The sequence below is a fragment of the Jaculus jaculus genome, chromosome 1 (genome assembly GCF_020740685.1).
Source record: "Jaculus jaculus isolate mJacJac1 chromosome 1, mJacJac1.mat.Y.cur, whole genome shotgun sequence".
Taxonomy (NCBI): Eukaryota; Metazoa; Chordata; class Mammalia; order Rodentia; family Dipodidae; genus Jaculus; species Jaculus jaculus.
This window is the reverse complement of record NC_059102.1, coordinates 28,455,771-28,471,447: the sequence shown is the minus strand read 5'-3', so window position 1 is coordinate 28,471,447 and position 15,677 is coordinate 28,455,771.

Genomic DNA, 15,677 nt, shown 5'->3' with positions numbered 1-15,677 from the left:
CACTAATTTCATCTGTTTTCTCTTTTCTTCTCTGCTCTAACTTTTTTCCTTTTTCTTCCCTATCATAAATTCTCCAAAGCACATTACTGCCCTGAAGTATTTTGAATAGATGACCCCCAATATATTCAGTGTTTTATCTCTTTGTAGTTTGCATCTGCAGCCACATGGCTGGAGGTGGTTTCACTGAGTGGATCTTAAGGTATGGTGGTGGGTTTGACATTTCAATCTAGAGATATGCAAAGTGTGCTGTGCTGTGTTGCTTCTGGCTTTGGCTTGTGCTTTTCTTTCTTTCTCTCTCTCTTTCTTTCTTTCTTTCTTTCTTTCTTTCTTTCTTTCTTTCTTTCTTTCTTTCTTTCTTTCTCTCTCTCCTTGGATTTTTGAAGGCAGGCCAGCTTCTTCTGCTATTTATGGAACTTCCCCTGGATCTGTTAGCTTCAATAAATATCCCTTCCTCCATAACTGAGCCTGGTCTGGAGGTTCATCTAAGCGAACCTGAATCTGTCTGGTACATGTGCAGGCAATCAGGATTACCTGCAGTCTCTACTGTGGTTCCCTTTTCCACTTTGCCCTCTGTGTGTGTTGAGTGACATTTTAAAATGCTGGGCTGGAGAGATGGCTTAGCAGTTAAGCACTTGCCTGTGAAGCCTAAGGACCCTGGTTCGAGGCTCAATTCCCCAGGACCCACATTAGCCAGATGCACAAGGGGCCGCACGCATCTGGAGTTCATCTGCAGTGACTGGAGGCCCTGGCATGCCCATTCTCTGTCTCTCTATCTGCCTCTTTCTCTCTCTGTCTGTCAGTCTCAAATAAATAAATAAAAATAGTAAACAAACAAATTAAAAAAAAATACCACTCGCTGTATCATCTGCAAAACTTCCTTGCATTTTGTACTACTGTAAATGTCATTTGATTGCTACCTAATTATTGTTTCTACTGCATAAAAAAATAAAATAAAATGCAGGCTATGTTTTGAATGAAGTTTGTGGTTAGTCAACATCATACTGTTGCAGAAACACCTTCCATTCCTCTAGTACCTCATAAAGTACATTTTGTTGTTCCAAGAACCCCCAGAGTTTCCTGAAAGATATGGATACACTTATATAACAAACTATGAGGGATGGAGCAGAATAAAGAGCTGGGTGATTCAAAAATGCCCTGTGTGTGCCAAGGAAGCAAAGCTGTGGTATGTGGCTATTATGAGAATATATTCTTTTCTGAAGCTGAGAATAATCTTCTATTTATTTTTCTATTTACTTCATTATTTGGCTTAATTTATGATTTCTAAAGATTCCAGAAATTTGTCCTAGTGAAACTTCATCATTTTGAGACATTGGCAACATTGATGGCAGTAGTACTGAAATGCTGGTTTTCTCTGATTTATATGTGCTATGTGTGAAATATGAAATATGAGAGTTTCCTATAACTTCATTTAATTCATGAGGGAATAAAAAGGCATATGTGTATCTAAGTTTACCCCTCCAAAAGATAAATATTTTTATTTTTTTAATCAATTGGATGATAACTTTATTTTTCAATGATTTTTTTCTCCTGACTATATAGAAAGAAATATACATTTTCTCCTTTCAAATTACAGGGGATAATCTCTTCCCTGTCAGCATGAATCATGCAAAGCTCTGTGCTATTCTCTCAGAAGTAATTAATCTTTGACATTATTTTTTTTCAAAATCCACAATATTTCAGAATTATGGTTCCTCGTGGATCTCTATAGTAGGTTACGGGGGAGGGGACTATTTTTTTGTTTGGCATAGAAGAAAAATTATCTGGTCAACTAATGTTAACTTCCATAATAACATGATGCTACTAAAGGTGCTAATTCCTGTTCCCTTTTAACCCCAGAGTGCTGAATCAAATGTGTATGTAAGCTTCGGTTGGAATGTCAAAACATGATCCAACTCACCAAATTCCCAAGATCTTTCTACACCAGTTTAAATCACTCACCATTTATAATGAGTTGGGTTCATTTAAAGATTAATTGCATTTGTCATATTACATGGCATTCCCCCCACCTCAAAGTCAGTAGGGTATTTTATTTCAAATATTCATGAAGGTGCTATGTTTTCAGTAATCATTATATGAACTATGAAAGAAATAAAATGTTAAGGAACTACAGACATGATGCATTAATAATCCCTGGCTTTTTATTCATGCTTTGTTTCCCTACAGGATTTTAGTTTTCTCTGTCTAATGTAGGGGATCAATCAGCTCTTTCAAAAATGGTTTAAAATTACTGTGCAAAACTTCATTTTTATGTCTCTTTAAATGGGTGTTGATCCAAGTAATAAAGCTCAAATAGTTTAGAGCTCACAATGTCATGAGCCATGAGCCACCTTCTCTGCCCCCCCCCATCCCCTCCCCACTTCTCAGGGAAAGGAGGATCTAGATGGCTCTAAGAAAACTGTCATTCTGTTACTATTGCCTTACTCACCACAGCACTCCAGATAACTATCTATAGAGGGTACTTTTAGCACTTTTAAAAGTAAACAGTAGTGCCTTCATTGGGTTCAAGTGCCACACATGAATTAGTGTCAATCTTTTAACAGTAAGCCTCAATCCACGATAACAAGTGTCATATAATAGGTCTTTGCTAGTAAGGCATAACTAGATCTGCTGGTAAATATGTAAGAAGCGCAACTGAGTCACTAGTGAAGTGGCCTGTAGGATGTCTCCAGAATAATAAATGAGCCACCAATAAATATTGGAAGGAAGAAGAAGTTAATCTTTGAACAGATATTAATTTTTCCTTCTCTTTAATTAAATTAAATTAAATTAAATTGTTATTATTATTATTATTATCATCATCATCATTGTCTTTTCAAAGTATGCTCTTGCTGTAACCCAGTCTGACCTGGAACTCAGCAAGTAGTCTCAGGGTGGGATTAAAGGTGTGTGCCACATGCCTGGCTTTCTTTTAATTTTTATCTTCATGGTAGGGTCTCACTCTAGCCCAGGCTGACCTGGAATTCACTATGTAGTCCCAGCATGACCGCGAACTCACAGAAGTCCTCCTACCTCTGCCTCCCAAGTGCTGGGATTAACAGCACACACCACCTCAACTGACTCTTTAATTTTTTGAATTAACTTGAAAAATGGCAACCAAGTTGGAATCCTATGGAGACCAAGATTATGGACACAAAGAGATGCCTTGTAGTTTTTGGCCCAAAGTGACACTCATCAAAATCTCTCTATATTAACAATGCTTATTCCCTTTAACCTATCCTGATCTCACTCTCCACTGAGTAATCACTGGGCAGTGAGATGGATGGCAACCAAAATCTATTAACAAGACAAGAATAGATAGTTGGCTCCCTGTCAGCAGATAAACCATCCCTAGCACAGACTCCATGGCCCAGGTATAACCACCAAGGAATTGATGACAGATGATCAGGAGTACTGCTTCCATAGTTAGCTAGACATCCTGCACCAATGTGATGGAGATAGACACTGAGAATACCCAAAATACAACAAAGCAAGAATCCAGAAGCAATTGCAAGCACAATACTAAAGTAGACTTAAAGCATATCCACACAAATTTTGCAGAAGAGGGTATTGGAAAGAATATAAGAGCCAAACAGAAGAAGGGAATATCCATAGGCATCTCCCCACCCAATTGACTGACTGCTGTTCCTACAACTCATAACCCACAACTCCATGGTGAATGCTAACAATCCCACTAAGGAAGGCCCTCAGTAAAGTAAGTGCAGGGAGCAGGGAAAAGATAGTACCAATATATGATGTATCTATATAAAGTTCCTACTTACTAAAAAATGAAAAGAAAGAAAATGGGATTAGCCCATTTTGAAACTATTTAAATTATGCAGTTAAGACACCTGCTCCTGTCTTCTGTGATTACAATATATCTTTGATTTAGTATTATAACTTATTATTGGTCTGCTAAAGTTTGCTATGAATTCATGGTTCAATATTAGTAAAGCATAAGTCTGTAGGAATCTGTCCATGATTTTTCTAGGTTTCCAATTAAAGTTCACATACACACACACACAGGAAGAGAGAGAGAGACAGACATGAGAAAGAGAGATAGCCCACATTTATGGAGTAGAAAAATTAATATTGTTAAAATTAACACACTAAGAGCAATCTATTTATCTAATATAATCCATATCAAGATAGCAATGAAATATTTCACATAACTGGAAAATTTAATGCAAAAGTTCATGTAGAACTAATTACTATGAATAGAAAAATTACAAATTACTCTGAATAGAAAAGCAATTTTTAGCAAAAAGATCATATCAGGACAATTTATGTTATATGACTTCAAGATACACAATGCCATAGTAATAAATATGACATTGTACTGGCATTAAAGTACATAGTGTAGCTGGGCATAGTGGTGCATGCCTTTAAACCCAACACTTGGGAGGCAGAGGTAGGACAATCACCATGAGTTTGAGGCCACCCTGAGACTACATAGTGATTTCCAGGTTAGCCTGGGCTAGAGAGACCCTACCTTGAAAAAACAAACAAACAAACAAAAAATACATAATGTAGATATAAGTCCTTGTAACAAAAATTTGTTAATGCAAATTTTATATATGTGCTTTGAGAAAGAACCATCTTTTCCCAAAAACTGTATGGAAAACAAGAGGTCCAGAGGAAAACATAAAACTCATTCTTTACCTCTCACCATTTACAGAAAAAAAAAAATCAGCTAGAAATGAATTGAAGACTTAAATGTAAGACCTTACATTACTAGAAGAGCACAGAAGTAATATTTCAGGACATCAGAATGGGAAGAGTTTGAGGGATATTACCTCAAATGTATAGGAAACAAGAACAAAAATAGACAATTTACTATACACATTTACAAAATTTCTGCACAGCTACGGAAATTAAGACGACTGTGGTGGTTTGATTCAGGTGTCCCCCATAAACTTAGGTGTTCTGAATACTAGGTTTCCAGCTGATGGAAATTAGGGAATTAACACCTCCTGGAGGGAGTGTATTGTTGGGGGCGGGCTTATGGGCTTTATAGCCAGTTTCTCCATGCCAGTGTTTGGCACACTCTCCTGTTGCTATGGTCCACCTTATATTGGCCAGGGGGTGATGTCCACCCTCTGCTCATGCCATCGTTTTCCCCTGCCATCGTGGAGCTTCCCTTCGAGCCTGTAAGCCAAATAAATCTCTTTTTCCCAGAAGCTGCTCTTGGTTGGGTGATTTCTAACAGCAATACAAACCGGACTGCAACAGTAAAGTGGTACCAGAAGTGGGGTTGCTGCTAGACACCTGACTGTGTGGCTTCAGCCTTTTGGAGCTGATTTTCAAGAGGAATGTGGGAGGATTTGATACCTTGGCCCAAGAGAGGCCTTGCAGTGCTGTCAGTACAGCGTGATGGACTATTCTGGTCTGAGCTGCAAGACCTGAAGGCAGTAAGAACTATGGACTGTGAGGTTTGGCTTATGAGGGTGAGAAAGAGCTTTGCCTGGACTGGGCTAGCAGTTTGTGTGAGAAGTTTGCTCTTGTACCCATGTCCTGAGAAGTTGTGCAGGGTTGCTTTGCGTAGAAATGAACTGGTGTCAGCAGAGGGATATGGCACAGAAAGAAAAATATTTGGGTGAATTGTTGCCTGTTCAGCTGCAACTGAGAGAATACAACCTTTGAGACTGGGCTAGCTGACCTGCGCTGGGGCAACAAGAAGAATGTCGACTCTTTTGAAGGGGCCTGAGTGCTCAAGGAGTGTCCTGTTCTTCAAAGTCTGCTTTATTCCCCCCTGGATTAACAAATTGGCACCTACCTGGTATCATGGAGTATAAAATGCTGGAAAGAGGGTCACTGAGTTTGCAACAGGGTCTTGTGTTTTGGAAATGGCCATGGGCAGTGTGAAGCAGGTTTGTTGGTTGCCTGCATAGAGACACCATGGAGCCATGAGGATGAACTGTGGCTTGCAGTAGAGACCCAGTGGAGATGCCGGGACCATGAGATGGCTGCCGAGGAGCTGCCGGCCCCAATGAAGTTTTCCAGGACTGTGAGTAGCCTAGCTGCAGGGGCGGAATTGGAATGCCAGAGACTTGTTGCTGGTTAGAATTATCAGACTTGAAGAATTGTCACTGGCTAGAGTTGCTGGACTTGAAGCTACAGAGTTTGATATTTGCCCTGGTTGTTTTAAATCTTGTATTGGTTGAATGTTTCTTTGCTATGCCCAATGCCATCTTTTGCAGTGTAAATATTTATTCTGTGCCATTATGGGTTTTTTGAGGTTTTGTTTTGGTATTATGGCTCAGTTAAAAGATCTTGGACTATGGGGATGTATGAACATCATTTGGATTGATAAAAACTATGGGGACTTTTAAAATGAGATGAATGCATTGCATTTTACATCATGTATGATTATCAGTTTATGGGGGTCAGGGGTGGAATGTGGTGGTTTGATTCAGGTGTCCCCCATAAACTTAGGTGTTCTGAATACTAGGTTCCCAGCTGATGGATATTTGGGAATTAACGCCTCCTGGAGGGAGTGTATTGTTGGGGGTGGGCTTATGGGCTTTATAGCCAGTTTCTCCATGCCAGTGTTTGGCACACTCTCCTGTTGCTATGGTCCACCTTATATTGGCCAGGGGGTGATGTCCACCCTCTGCTCATGCCATCGTTTTCCCCTGCCATCGTGGAGCTTCCCTTCGAGCCTGTAAGCCAAAATAAATCTCTTTTTCCCAGAAGCTGCTCTTGGTTGGGTGATTTCTAACAGCAATACAAACTGGACTGCAACAATGACTATATCATTAGAAAAATATTTTATTACAAAGACCCCAAAAGTCAAATAATACTGGTAAGGATATGGAAAAAGGGAACACTCATAGATACAAATGCATGCACTTCTGGCCATTCTGAAAAATCACAGGGATATTTCTCAAAAGCTCAAAATAAAACTATTGTATTAATCAGAATTATTACTTCCAGGTATATATCTAAAGTAACTGAAAAAACAACTTTAAAGAGATATTCCCACTACCATGTACACTGTCCCATGATTTCCCATAGCCCAGAAATGCTAAGTTATACAAGCCATAAATGTGGACCTCACAAAAGTTACGGGTAGAATAGTGGCTATGAGAAGGTGTTGAAATTAGTAGAGAAAGAAAGATTAGCAAAGTTTGATCAAAACATACTACATTAAAGTTAGAAAAATGGTTTTATTGTACAGTGCAGTGATTATAGGTATCATAATGTATACTTTGTATAAGCTAGATTATATTATATTGAATGTTTTAGCCACAAAGAAATTATGAACGTTTTAAGAGGTGTTGTAGCATGAAGTTTGGATCTGCAGTCACCTGGCTGTCACTTGGCGAATCTTAAGATGTATTGGTGGGTTTGAGATTTAAGTCTAAAGATATGAAAAGTGTGCCTAGCTGGAATTCCTGAAATGTGCTGTGCTGTGTGGCTTTTGGATTACACATCTCCCTCCCTCTCTCTCTCTCTCTCTCTCTCTCTCTCTCTCTCTCTCTCTCTCTCCTTGAACCTGTGAAGGCAGGCCAGCATCTTCTGCCATTATGGAACTCCTCTGGATCTGTAAGCTTCAATAAATCCATTCATTCATAACTGTGCCTGGCCTGGAAGTTCATGTCAATGAACCTGAAGCCATCTGCTACAGAAGTTGGTACCAGAAGTGGGGTTGAGATTAAGCTGACCATGTGGATGTTGATCTTTTGGAACTTTTGTTTTGGAGGAATGGGCATACTCTTGATGCTTGCAACTGGAGTGGTAAACCAAGGTTTATGAACTATTCTGATGAGAGTTTGAGAATGCTAAGTTCAGACAGTATTAAAATTCGAGACTTGGCTTATGAATATTCTAAGGGGAAGGAAAGACTACAGAGGACTTTGTTGAAACTGGGATACTGGTATAAGGGCTGGCTGTGTTCTGCTGCCCAGACCCAAAGAGCTTGATCAAAGTTAAATTTCTAATGGACTGATGTGCTTGGATAAAGATAATTGGACTAAGAGACTTAAGATTTTTTAAAACACTTTCTTTGTTTTTAAATATTCTTTTTGTTGTTTATTTTTATTTATTTGAGAGTGACAGAGAGAGAAAGAAAAAGAGGCAGAGAGAAAGAGAGAGAATGGGCATGCCAAGGCCTCCAGCCACTGCAAATGAACTCCAGATGCATGCACCTCCTTGTGCATCTGGATAATGTGGGTCCTAGGGAATCAAGCCTTGAACCGGGGTCCTTAGGCTTCACAGGCAAGCACTTAACCAGTAATCCATCTCTCCAGCCTGAGATTTAAGGTTTTTAAGCTGGAAAACCTCAAGCAAGTTAAACTTACAGGCACTGTGACTAATGTTGGGTTACTGAACCTGATATTGTCAAACACATTAGGAATCTTAAAGAAGATGGCCCAACTACTTTACATCAAAACAATGTAAAAGATGCCTGAGGAAAGACTGTCATGGAAATGCAAACTCTTTTGGAAAGAGTTATCTAGAGAAGGAACCTGATTCTCAAGGTTACATTTATTTTGCCCCTGAATTAAGAATATGGCTGTGTCCTGCATGTCTGGTACTGGTTTCAGAAGCATGAAAAATATGAGGAGTGGTCATGAATTGTACCAGGTTCCAGGAGCCATTGCTGAGATGTGGCACGAGGCAGGGCCTGATGCCCTGGTAGGCTGAAAGAGCCTTTGAAAGATGGACCATGGTTTACATGAAGACCTGAAGGCATTTTAGATATATCAGTACTATGCAAGGGCTACCATAGAGAGCACTGTTGGCCTAGGATCGAAGTGTTCCCTGACTACTCTGCCCAGCTGGAGTGGCAGAACTTGAAAATCTAGACACTATTATTCTCTGGTTATATTGAACTACAGAAGTTTGGTTGAGTTTGGATTGTTTTAGTCTCTTCTTGGTATGCCTTATGCCAGTTGAAAATGTTTACTCTGTGCCTTTATATGTTGAAAATGTTTAACTTATTTTATTTTACAGGACTCACTATCTTAAGTTGGTCTAGACTACGGTGAACTTTTAAACTGGGCCAAATACAATTTACAATGTGTGATAGTTTTAAATCTATTGGGGGCCAAAGGCAGAATGTGGTAGTTTGAATATAAGGCCCCCAATATATTTAGTGTTTTGTTAGCTTATAGTTTGTATCTGCAGCCACCTGGCTGGAGGCAGTGTCACTGGGCGAATCTTAGGGTGTGGTGATGGGTTCGAGATTTCAATCTAAAGATATGCAAAATGTGCCTACCTAGAGTTCCTGAAGTGTGCTGTGCTGTGTGGCTTTTGGCTTCTGCATCTCTCTCTCAGCTTGGATCTTTGAAGGCAGGCCAGCTTCTTTTGTCATTATAGAACTTCCCCTAGATCTGTATCAATAAATTCCATCCTCCATAACTGTGCATGGTCTGAAAGTTCATGTCACTGAACCAGAAGCTGTCTGCTACAAGAGGTATATGCACTTACCCTGATTTGAAAATTATAGAATGTCAGGTGTGGTGGTGCACACTTTTAATCCCAGCACTTGGAAGGATGAGGTAGGAGAATTGCTTAGAGTTTGAGGCCAGCCTGTAACTACAGAGTCAGTTCAAGGTTAGCCTGAGCTAGGGTGAGATCATGTTAAAAATATGAAAGAAAATTACAGAATCATGTAGGGGTAGTTATGCACAATTGCACATTCTACTATCTTGGTTTGCAGGTTGGTTGAGGCAGGAGGGCAGAGAGTTCAAGGCTAGCATGGACAACAGGCTAAATGTGGTCAAAAATGCATGAGCTAGAGATGAAGCAATGGCTCTGTGTAACCTGAGTTTGGATCTCCTGTACCCTCATAATGTCAGCCTATGTAGCAGGCATCTGTAATTCTGTGGGTCTAGGGTGAGATGGGATGTAGAGACAGGAGAATCCAAAGGAAACTCACAAATCAGCTGGCCTGTTGAAAGTAATAGGGAACAATAAGAGATCCAACCTCAAGTGAGGTAGAAGGCAAGGACTAATGCCCCAAAATTGTCCTCTGACCTCCATGTGTGCACTGTGGCACATGTGTGAAAAATAGACATATATCAAATATATACACATGCACTAAAATGCACACGATTAAAATACCAATGCTCTGAAATATCACATTGTAACCTGTGGATATCCATAAATTTTATGTTATGTATTGTAGGTTTTAAAAAATTAAAAAGAAACAAATGCATAGGCACTCTCATTTCACTAAATATAATTATCACTCCCATATTCATCAACTTAGGATGTGTGTGAGAAATACACAAACTATGTAGTCCATGTGTTAGTTCTTGTCTTAGGTTTGTAAAATTGACAAAATTGTTCTTTGAGTATAAAAAAATGATTTATATATTCTTTCTCTCTGTACTGTGATTGTAATTAGTCTCATTTTGCAGTTCAGAAAGCATGGAGAAACTTAAAATGAGTGACCTCTCACTTCTCAAGTTTTTCTCAAGCTGATGACACCATTACTTGAAACTAGCAATGATAAAATACTGATATTTGGGGTTCCATGGCTCATATCAGTACCTGCAAAAGTTACCTCCCACTCTTGTTCTCTTTATCTATTCTAGTCATCCATTCCATGTGCAATAAAGAATTCATTAATTACAGTTTTAATTCCCAAACAGGCAATCCAAGACAGGTGTTCTTATCTTTCTGCAAACATAGAAAATTATCTTGTTCAACATTTTATGTTTTGAGGGTTACTTATGAGAGCATGCAGCTTTCCCCCTCAACATTTGCCTACTTGTCTAGGCCACCTTTAGTCCACCAGTGAATTTGACTATCGTTAGCTTTTGTTTACAATACCTTTGCCACAATGCCTCTAAAGCTAGACACAATGACATTCATATCAGCAAATCCTAGAGAAGAATTTATCTTACTGTGCAAGCATACTTTTGAGATGTCCTTAAAAGCATCACTGTGAGAGAAAGGGTGATAATCCACAGTAAGAGATTATTTTAGGGAGCCAGTGTGAATAACAGGTGGAAGAATGAAGAGGCTTTTAAAGTAAAAGTTGGCTATTCAAGACTGTATGTTACTTTTTGTAGGATGGGCTCTACTATAAACCACAGAGACACTTGCTCAACCATTTTTATTGCTGCTCTATTCACAATAGCTAGGAACCAGGAAGCAGCCCAGATGCCAATCAACAAATGAATGGTTAGTGAAAGTATGGTACACATACAAGATGGAATTCTACTCAGCAGATAGGAAAAACGAAACAATCAAATTTGTAGGAAAATGGAGATACTTGGAAAAAAATCATGCTGAGTGAGGTCACAGAGGCTCAGAAAGAGAAACACCACATGATGTCTCTTATACACACAGTCCCTAACCGTGTCAGTTAATTGTAAGTCATAACAAATATCTACAATATGAATATGGTGATATGAAGGTAGGAAAGTAGGCAGTGGTGAGGGGAAGAAAGAAGGACTACATGTCAACAAGTCAATATCAGCAAAAAGCAAGAAAGAAGGTTATAGAAAGGCCTAATGGGTAGAGAAAGGGGGGGGGCATGAGGGAAAAATCAAAATTAATGCCAACATGAATCAATCCCATAGAAACATTCTTAGAATACCACATTCAGATGTCTTCCATAAATTTAGATGTTTTGAATGCTAGGTTCCCTCCTGATGGAGATTTGGGAATTAACGCCTGTTCGAGGCAGTATATTCTTGGGGTGGGCTTGTGGGTGTTATAGCTGGTTCCCCCATGCCAGTGTTTGGCACACTCTCCTGTTGCTATGGTCCACTTTATGATGGCCAGTGGGTGATGTGCACCCACTGCTCATGCCATCATTTCCCCTGCCGTCATGGAGCTTCCCCTTGAGTCTGTAAGTCAAAGCAAAAAGAAAAACAAAACTTTTTTTTTTTTTTTTCCCAAAAGCTGCTGTTGGTTGGGTGATTTCTACCAGTAATGTGAACCTGACTGCAATGCCACTCTACAAATCTTTGTCTTCAATAAGCAGAATGGGGAGCCAAACAGAACAGCTCCATAAAAGGTGGAGAAAGTATTAGTCTAAAACTATGGGCTCTGTCTGGTAATTCTCAGGGCAAGAATTTGGTCACCCCCTTCCACAGTGAGCTATTGTTCAGGGAGACATGAAGTGCCCAAAATAATACAGGATATTTCCAAAACAGTTAGTTACCTGTAAGAGCTAAAAGTTAAGTCCTTATAGCTGAAGCTACCACTGCCTACAGCTATAGGACATAAAGTGATCATGCTGGAGCTGAAAGGGAATCCAGTTCCCTCCTGGCTATCGCTCATAGTGTTGGAAAGTGCTATCAGAGCAGGAGGAAAATAATAGCTTCTAACTGATTGATTAAGCAGGAAATCCTGCCAGTTACAAATTACCTAGCCAAGAAAGAAGTATACACATTTGCAATAGTGACACCCAGCTGATGCAGGTAACCAACTGCTCATGGATTGAGTCCTGCATAATGCGAGCTAACCCATATCTGGCTGTGAGAATCAAGTCAGGTGACACAGAACAGGTAAACAGTGGGTTCTAGAGAGAACCTCCACTGCTCTTTTACAAAGGAGAATGAACAAACACATCAATGTCTTTCTAATGAATAGGCTTATCCCCTTTTGTGCAAATTGTTCTCACTTTTCATTGGTTAATCTGTTATGTTTGAAAAACGAAGGATAATATGGGGGAGAACAAGAATACATCAATATATTAAAACGAGAGAGCTGTCAACCAGGATTTGGGACACTTCCACCTCCTTTGTCCAGGTGCAGAAGACATTGTAGAGGAAGCAGTGACAAACATACTGCTCTCTCATCTAGCCTAAAAACCAGTTCCAGGGAAATGGCAACACACTGTGATCACTCACACCTCATAAAAGTGGAGATCGAGAGTCTACAGAGAAAGCCACACCAAATCAAATCTCTGTCTTGCCCATCAAGGCTTGGGAAATATCATGAAAGACAGGGTGGAAAGATTGTAGGGGCCTCATGTTGAGTGCGAATAGTCGGAGACACCACGTTTCCCCCATTCTTGCAGAGAGTGACTGAAGCCTCTTTGTTTCCACAATGAATACCAATAACGATACTAAAACCCTCAGCAGAATGGAGGTGGGGGGAAAGAGAGCCCATGCATGGAAACTTTTTATTAAAAAATTAATAAATTTATAAAAGTAAAAGCTAAGCTTTGAATCAAATAGAACTGAGTAAACAATCTAGGGAAATATACACTGAAAGTAATTTAATAGAACTCTGAATTTTACAGAAGCAAATTGAGTACAGTAGTTAGAAAAATGAATATATTTATCAAAAATAAAAAAGATCAGTACAAAAAATTAGACTTGCCATACACAGTTTCAATTTTGGATTTCTTCTTAAAGAAATGAATATAGTCATTTCTTTTAGATTCTCAGATTTGCTTCAGGATTGAGTAGGCAAGATGCTTGATTATATTTACCTATATTATAAAATCATTGAAAATGGGTATCTTTTAATCAATTTGAATGATAATAGTGAAAATCACTTACATGTTAGGGAATAATTCTTAACATATAATATGAGGATAAGCAAAGATTCCACTTGTGCCTTATTATAGCATTTTCCTTCCAATGAACACCACCAGAACCTGCAATATTCAAACATCTGTAAAGAGTTAAACCAATAGACCAGTCTGAGACTAATTTATGATAAGACCATTAGCTTTCCCTGGCGATGCAATTAGGAGACTACTAGTTTCTATACAAATGGCCTACAAGCTTCTGTGTGTGTCTTCACTGCTGTGTGTATGATGCTTGGGATTGAACCTGGGTCCTCACACACGCTCATAATTCCTGTACCACTTCTCTATGTCCATTTCCTTTGTTTTAAATTATGACATTGTCTCATAATTTAAATGCAGGCCTTGAACTCACACTGTAGCCCAGACAGGAGTAGGTCTTGAAAATGTATTCATCTTGCTTCAGCTTCACCAGAAGCTAGCTAGAAAACGTCTACCAAGGACATGAGATTATTTATTTATTTATTTATTTATTTATTTATTTATTTATTTACTGAAGCAGGTTGTCATTGTAGATCAGAATGACCTGGAATTCATTGCAATACAAAACTTCAGCCTCCAAAGTGCTGGTATTAAAACCATATGCTACCACTCCCAGCCCTCATTTATTTTTATGATTGCCTTATACTTAACTTTCTTTGTAAAATTTTACATGCTTAGTAATTGGACATGATAAGTTCTTATAAATACAAGTATGCCTTAGGTGGAATATCACTTATGAGAAAGATATTTGAATAGTTTTATAAGATTTTTTACCATTTACTCAGACTGCATAACTTAGAAAAATATTATGTACATAAATTAGAATAGTATTGAGTACATGTGATAGAACAGTATTATGTAGAAGTTCAAACAGCATTATATGTGAGTTTGAACAGTGGAATGCATATGAGAAGAAGCAGAATTATGTATTATGTACATGCACTAAAACAGTATTATGCTAATGCTTTAGAACGGTATGATGAATATATTAGAAAACTTATGTATGAGTTAGAATAATTTTACATTAATTAAAACAACATTATATACATGAGTTAGAGTAGTGTTATGCATGCAAGTTGGAAGAATATTCTGGGTGAGTTAGTACAGTTTTAAACACATCAATTATAAAAGTATGGCTTATATGAAGAGTATTATCACAAGAGTTACAACACTACTATGCAACTGAGTTAGAATAGTATTGCATATAAGTTAATACAATATTATTATAGAGTTTACAACAGTATTATTTATGTGAATGTAAATATCAACTTCAGCCAGGATGAGCTAGAAATATAAATTCTCAGAAACCACTCTATCTCCAATCACTCAAAAATTATGAGGTTGGGGTAACCCATCTTTTAATGAGTCCTCCAGCTGATTCTGATACAGAAAGTATTTGAGAGCATTCACTTGGAGCCAGTTTCTGGGGGCAGATATAAATCTACTGTTGCCTTAATGTTTCACTCTTGACATTTAAAGATCAGTTTTCAACTTATGTACAAACTGATACATAAAAAATATTTTGAAAAATGTTTGAAGAAAATTCTTAATATCATTCAAACAAAATGGCAGTGATGTGTTAAATGCTAGATATTTTCTTTAAAAAAAAACACAAATGCTCTGAAAATTGATGTTGGTCTATTCTCCATAGAAAATCAATAATTTCAACAGTAATCTTAACTAGACATAAGTTCACCTTGGGAACTGATTACCAACAGAATTCACGTAAACACAACTGTTTATAATGAATCACTGTTTACTGAATGAAATCAATGACAAGTTAAGGGGGAGAAAATGAAAGTATTTTTGATTCATTCAACCAAGTGATACTTCACATAGAAATGATCTCATTTCATAGACCTCACTATGTATGCACAACAAATATGCAAAGTCATTATGGGTAGAAAAACTTAAGTTTTCAAAGAGCTTAATGCAGATTTGGAAGATTTTCTTAATACTGTTCTGTTGTTGTTAGTAATAGGTAAATGTATCTAGCCATCTTGACCATTTTATTTTTTAAATTTATTTATTTATTTATTTATTTTTTGTTGTTGTTCATTTTTATTTATTTGAGAGTGACAGAGAGGGAAAGAGATTGATAGGGAGAGAGAGAATGGGCGCGCCAGGGCTTCCAGCCACTGCAAACGAATTCCAGACGCATGTGCCTCCTTGTGCATCTGGCTAACGTGGGTCC